Source organism: Apium graveolens, chromosome 6 (genome assembly GCF_009905375.1).
Source record: "Apium graveolens cultivar Ventura chromosome 6, ASM990537v1, whole genome shotgun sequence".
Classification (NCBI taxonomy): Eukaryota; Viridiplantae; Streptophyta; class Magnoliopsida; order Apiales; family Apiaceae; genus Apium; species Apium graveolens.
The window spans coordinates 258,869,933-258,876,053 of NC_133652.1; the positions used below are offsets into that span (position 1 = coordinate 258,869,933).

The window sequence follows — 6,121 nt, forward strand, 5'->3', positions numbered from 1 at the left end:
TCTTGATCTTTTGGTGCAATGCAAATCTAATTATACCCCGAATAGCCATCCAGAAGACAATAATACTCATGACCAGCCAACCTGTCAAGCATCTGATCAATAAATGGAAGAGGGAAGTGATCCTTTCTCGTGGCTTTGTTAAACTTTCTGTAATCCATGCATACCCTCCATCCTATGATTGTTCGAGTGGGGATGAGCTCGTTCTTCTCATTTGCTACCACAGTTATACCTCCTTTTTTAGGTACACATTGCACGGGACTCACCCAAGAACTGTCAGAAATAGGATATATGATTCCTGCATCTAGCCACTTCAGAATTTATTTCTTCACCACTTTTTTCATAATAAGATTAAGTCTTCGTTGTTGCTCAACTGTCGGCTTACTACCTTCCTCTAGCAGAATTTTATGCATATAGTACAAAGGGCTGATCCCTTTTATATCTACTATAGTCCATCTGATGGCCGATTTGAATTCTCTCAAAATCCTCAAGAGCTTGTTCTCCTCACTACCTGAAAGGTCAGATGCAATAATAACAAGTAAAGTAGATGCATCACCTAAAAAAGCATACCTCAAGTGTTCAGGCAATGGTTTAAGCTCCAAAGTAGGTGCTTCCTCAATAGATGGTTTGAGCTTTCCTTCAGCATTCTTGAGATCAGTGTTACCAAGAGATTCAAATGGCATGTCTAGCTTCCACTTCCAAGGAGAAGCATTTAGATATTGTAGTTGCTCATTGCCTTCCTCATCTTCACTGTCAAATTCCCCCACTAAGGTTTTTTCTAAGGCATCAGACATCAGCACATAATCAAGTTTCGTCGTTACCGCAAAATCAATCAAATCGACCTTGAAGCACTCCTCATCTTCTGTAGGGAATTTCATCGCATTGAAGACATTGAATGTTACATCCTGATCTTGCACTCTCATAGTAAGTTCACCTTTTTGCACATCAATCAAGGTACGGCCTGTAGCCAAGATTATGGGAATCTTCTTATCTTCTTCGAAATCCAAAATGATAAAGTCTGCAGGGAAGATGAGCTTATCCACCTTTACTAACACATCCTCCACGATGCCTCGTGGGTATGTAATAGAACGATCAGCCAATTGTAGAGACATGTAGGTGGGCTTTGGATCAGGAAAATTCAACTTTTTGAAGATAGACAATGGCATCAGATTGATGCTCGCTCCCAAATCGCACAGGCACTTGTTGAAAGACAACTTTCCAATAGTACAAGGAATGGTGAAGCTACCTAGATCTTTAAACTTTGGTGGTAATTTTTGTTGCAGCACAGCACTGCACTCTTCCGTTAAAGCAACGGTATCAAGGTCATCCAGTTTCACCTTCTTTGAAAGAATACTCTTCATGAATTTCGCATAACTAGGCATTTGCTCCAGAGCCTCAGCGAAAGGTATGTTGATGTGAAGTTTCTTGAACACCTCCAGAAACTTACCGAACTGCTTATCCAGCTTTTGTTTTTGCAATCTCTTAGGAAAATATGGTGGAGGATAGAGCTGTTTCTCCCCTGTATTACCCTCAGGCAGAGTGTGTTCAACAGTAGTCTTCCTTGATTCTTCCGCTTTCTCCTTTTGTTTCTCTTCTTCATCTACAACTTCAGCTTCTCCATCTTTTGCTTTTTCAGCATCAGCAACTTTTCCAGACCTTAAGGTAATAGTTTTGACTTGATCTTTCGCTTCCTTCCTACCTGGCACTTCAGTATCGCTGGGAAGTGTGCCAGGTTGACGATTGAGCACGGCATTGGCTATTTGACCGATTTGATTCTCCAAGGTCTTGATAGAAACAGCCTGACTTTTGCACAACAGCTTGAGCTCCTCGAAATCAGCACTAGAAGGTGGAGCAGCACCTCCTAGTTGAGGATATGATTGCCTTTGAGCATAATGATGTGGTTGCTGGAATCCAGGTGGATTAAACTGCTTACTTATAGGTTGCTGAACAGCATTCTGATTATTGCTCCAACTGAAATTGGGATGATTTCTGTTGTTAGGATGATAAGTAGCTGGCACAGGCTGCTGCGGTCGCTGATAATTGTTCACATATTGAACAGATTCATTAACAAGAGAACACCGATCCGTAGCATGAGAGCCTGCACAAAGCTCACAGACCATAGCTATCTGATTGACTCCATAGTTGGCTAAAGAATCGACCTTCAAAGACAGCGCTTGGAGCTGCGTTGCAATAGTTGTAGCTGCATCGACTTCCAGAATACCTGCTACCTTCCCAGGTATCATCCTTTGAGTTGGGTTTTGATGCTCATTAACAGCCATAGTTTCAATAATATTATAAGCCTCAATATAGCTTTTGGCCCACAAGGCGCTTCCAGCTGCTGCATCGAGCATGGGCCGAGATTGGGCCCCCAAACCATTATAGAAACCAGTGATCACCATCCAGTCAGGCATACCATGATGTGGACACTTTCTCAACATCTCCTTGTAGCGCTCCCAAGCTTCACACATAGATTCTATTAGTTGTTGCATAAACTGAGTAAGATCACTCCTCATAGCTGCAGTCTTCGCCATTTGATAGAACTTCACCATAAACTTTTGCGCAAGATCTTGCCAAGTAGTTATGGACCCAGCTGGTTCAGAATGTAACCAGTCCTTAGCTTTATCCCTCAGAGAGAATGGGAAAAGCCTCAGCTTGATAGCCTCATCAGTCACACCATTATATTTGAAAGTACTACAGATCTCGACAAAATTCCTGATATGCATGTTGGGGTCTTCAGTCGCAACACCTCCGAAAGAAACAGAATTCTGCACCATCTGAATAGTGCCCGGCTTGATTTTAAAAGTATTAGCCTGAATAGCCGGATGAAGAATGCTTGACTGAATGTCATCAATTTTAGGCCGAGAAAAGTCCATAAGAGCTGGATCTGCTGTTGGAACTATACGCTCACCCATGATTATTTGTTCTTTCTGCTCACTCTCATTATCCGAATCTTCAAAATCTATCTTCTCCGGAATATCAAGAACTGAGTCTGTCTCCTCAGCCGTATCTAAAGTCCTCTTGTGAGTACGAGAACGTGTTGGGATAAACGCTCGCTAGAGTACCTGAAACACAACCGGAAACAATAAGTAACACGTCTTAATCAATAAGTCCTAATGACCACTGATGGCAAGTACATAAACTAAACAAATACGCCGAGTCCCCTACAGCGGCGCGAAAAAATTGTTAGGCACAAAACACGCGCTAATAATTCACGTAAGTATACGCGTTCGCAAGTAATATAGAATAATTTCTAGTTCGTTCCCACAGAGACTTAGACTAATTATGTTCAATTAACACTCACTCACCAATGTATGATTACTTCTCAATGTCAAGACAATAACACTTTAGATTGATTAACTAATTATTAACTACAATTAACTACGAGAATTAAAGACGTAATTGACACTTGAATTAACAATATTAAACACACATGAGATCATAACTTCATTACTACTTCCTTCAATAGTTATCTTTATTACCCTTAGCATGTAACGGTGATGATATTAATCGAACAACACGAAACTGATAAAAGCCAACTTTCGTTGTACTAATACCATTCCACCAAATATCCACAACCAAGATAGAAGTTGAATAGGCATCAACTATGTTGAGACCCTATATATCTACAGAATTTGACAACATAATGATTTAAGCACAAGTTATTCTTTATGATTACATAGGGCAAGTAAAATGGTTAGAGTTACCCACTAATCATGCATACACATACATGAACCTATGCTAGCATGGCAAGTTCTAAATCTCAAGATCCACCGTCGCTTCACAGGAGATTAACAGACTATCTTATATGTTTGCGACGCACATAAGACGAATAAGCAAAACCTATGCTAGATATCATATAATCATCACACACTAAGGTATTAAATAACTAACTAAAGAAATCCATAGTAAATCCGTTATGACCCCATGATCACGATTAGCCCATGATAGAACTCATCGTCACCATGGGTTCATATGAAAACATGATAATACACAAATATAAACTAATAAAAATACTTATTAAAACCAGAGTACGTCATAAGAGTAATACGGTTCAAAGTAAAGAAAACTAGCATCCACTGATACAACGAATAAAAGAATCACAAGAAATGTATGCTTCCTCTTCTTCCTTACGATGTGCTAAAATGGTCTTCTTCCTTCTCTCCTTGCTCCTTGCTTGATACCACACTTATGTGAAACATCTCTGAGAACTACTTATATAGAAGCCCACAAGAACCAGCCGTCTCAGAAGTCCATTAGAATAAGAATTATAAAATTCAGTATTAAAATTTTCGTCCCTGAGCGGCCGCCCCAGATTCCTGAGCGGGCGCCCAGGCTCCCAGGCGGCCGCCTCAGCATCCTTAGCGGGCGCCCAAGCACCTTCTGGAAAATTCTGAATTCTGCTCCTGATTTTGCTGCGTTCTGCCCCCAAATTTCCACAACCAATGCCACACACTTCCCTAGGCTAATTTCTGATGAATTCTTCCTACATACGCAAGTTATACCCTGAAATACAAAAACACTAGAAAAACGCATCAAATACACAAAATACCTGATTTCAAGACATCAATTCAAGCCATTATAAGACGTTCTAAGTGGTATAAAATGCCACTTATCAATCATCATGACTTGGACTAACTCGGGCAAAACAACTCAGAATATTCTAAGTAGTGGAAACTGGAAAGAGGGTCTAGGTTATAAAGATGGTAAAAGTGAGAAAGGGATTTTGCCAATTAAGCCAAAGGTAAATCCTGTTAAATTTGTAGCAAAAACTGTTGTGTCTGATTCTGAAGAGATGAAAGACTCTAAGACAGAAGTCAAAGAAAAGTCAACTTCTGACAAATTAAAATAGGATAAACCAGCTGTAGTAAACATAGGCTTAATGAAAAAGAAGCAGCTTAAGTATAAGCTGAAAGAGATTAAAAATGTGAACAAGGTAAAGGAAGTTAGGAAAAATAGGAATGGAAAGGAAAGTGTGAATAAAAGTAATAATTATATGCCTGTTCCTAATGCTCCTAGAAATAAATGTTATAATTGTGGAAACTCTAACCATCTTGCTTCTTTTTGCAGGAAAAATAAAGATATAAACTCTTTACCTCCTAGATCAGGAGTTAAGAGTCAGTCTGTTAGGTTTAAACCACAAAATCCTTGTTTTTATTGTGATAGTTTATGGCATTCTATTTATACTTGTAAGGAATATCATAGTTTGTACTATGATTATTATGAAATAAAACCTTCTTTAAAGAAAGTTAGTGTAATTCATTCTAGTGCAAAGTCTGATATAAAGTCTGATAAAAAGCATGTTAGCATAAACTCTGAAACTAAATCCGCTGCAAATGCTAACAAACTTAATAAGGCCAACGGATCCAAGCAAGTCTGGGTCCTTAAAACTAATCAATAGTGGTCTTTGTGATTGTAGGGCAACAGGAAAACATCCTGGTTCTGAATAGTGGATGTTCGGGACATATGACTGGAAATAAAGCCCTACTATCAGACTTTGTGGAGAAAGCTGGCCCGGGAGTTTCTTATGGAGATGGGAACATGGGAAAGACTCTGGGATATGGCAATATCAATCTTGGAAATGTCATAATTGAACCAGTAGCTCTTGTCTCAGGACTTAAACACAATCTGCTAAGTGTGAGTCAAATCTGTGACAGAGGTTATCATGTGGATTTCTTTGAAGAACACTGTGAAGTTGTAAGTAATTCTACAGGAAAATTGGTTCTGAAAGGTTACAGACATGGTAACATATATGAAGCCAGACTTTCAACAAATTCTGATGGTTCTGCAATCTGTCTGTTAAGCAGAGCATCAATTGAAGAAAGTTGGAATTGGCACAAGAGACTCTCTCATTTAAATTTCAACAACATAAATGAGCTAGTAAAGAAAGATCTTGTGAGAGGACTGCCAAAATCAATATTTGCTCCTGATGGTCTTTGTGACTAATGTCAAAAGGCAAAATAAAGAAAATCTTCATTCAAGAGCAAAACTGAATCCTCAATTCTTGATCCTTATCACTTACTGTATGTTGATCTATTTGGTCCAGTCAATGTCATGTCTATTGCAAAGAAGAAATATGCTATGGTTATAGTGGATGAGTTCACAAGATACACTTGGGTGTATTTCT

At 39.1% G+C, this 6,121-nt stretch overlaps 1 non-coding gene across 1 annotated transcript; it reads left to right on the forward strand.

Moving 5' to 3' along the window:
* The first annotated feature begins 2,406 nt into the window (after positions 1–2,406).
* LOC141669203 (small nucleolar RNA R71) lies at positions 2,407–2,513 on the forward strand. The gene has a single exon (XR_012553494.1). It is a non-coding gene; the product is annotated as a small nucleolar RNA R71 (small nucleolar RNA).
* Positions 2,514–6,121: the final 3,608 nt, after the last annotated feature.